General features: G+C 30.9%; 1 protein-coding gene and 1 non-coding gene across 4 annotated transcripts in view; both read left to right on the top strand.

The window, feature by feature from the left end:
- Nucleotides 1-854, top strand: part of LOC116848090 (transport and Golgi organization protein 2 homolog) — a 121,919-nt gene that overhangs the window by 76,143 nt on the left and 44,922 nt on the right. The gene's annotated exons all lie outside the window — the stretch shown is intronic.
- Trnas-gga lies at nt 220-293 on the top strand. The gene has a single exon. It is a non-coding gene; the product is annotated as a tRNA-Ser (tRNA).

Genomic DNA, 854 nt, shown 5'->3' with positions numbered 1-854 from the left:
AGAACGAAAGAGTCGATCTCGTAAGAGATGTTATTATACGAGAGAGAGATAGCATATCCTTCCTGCCGATGCTTAAGATAAACCGAAATAATAGAAAGCTCCTTGAAATAGGTTAACTAAACTAAATTAACATCTCTTATGAGATCGACTCTTTCGTTCTTTCTTTCTCGACTTACATCTTAGAAAATTTATAAACATTGTTGCAAGATTATTGTCGAAGCCTCGGTGGCCGAATGGAAAGGCGTCCCGCCCGGAAAGTGGGGAGGTTCCAGGTTCGAGTCCTGGCGGAGGCAGTTTTTTCGCAACATATATAAGGAATCTATTTGAGTCATCGGTTTATTGGAGGGTTTGGGATTTTTATAAAAAAAAATATATATATCAAAAATTGGGACTCAAGGAACGGTCTAAGTATGGAAGGTTGATTCTCCGTATACGATAATCGAACAATTTCAATACGTGCGTTTAACATACTGGACAATTTTATCCTCCCACAATCATATGAATATTAAAAAGTAATATTAGTATTTAATAGCACTAAGACATCCGTGCTTGCTCTTTATGTGCCGTATCAAATCTCACTTTAGTTATATTAGTTAATTTCATTTATTATATGGTATTGTTGCATTAGACAGATATTCCTTATAATAAGCGTTGATTTATACATTTATATATAAATTTAATTAATTAAATTAAATTATATTTTATTTGGTAAGATAGATTTTTTCTTTTTTTTTAATTTTATGCTCTTTTATAATAATTCGAATTTTATAATCTCTTATGACTTTGTCTATTTAATAACAGCAATAAAAAAATTTTACAATAAATATTTTAAGACCGAAATGGAATGTGTGGTG

The sequence above is a fragment of the Odontomachus brunneus genome, unplaced genomic scaffold (assembly GCF_010583005.1).
Source record: "Odontomachus brunneus isolate Ranch 3 - 2012 unplaced genomic scaffold, Obru_v1 Obru_scaffold_089, whole genome shotgun sequence".
NCBI classification, from domain to species: Eukaryota; Metazoa; Arthropoda; class Insecta; order Hymenoptera; family Formicidae; genus Odontomachus; species Odontomachus brunneus.
The sequence above is the reverse complement of the archived record's forward strand: the minus strand, read 5'-3'. Positions and strand labels throughout refer to the sequence as shown.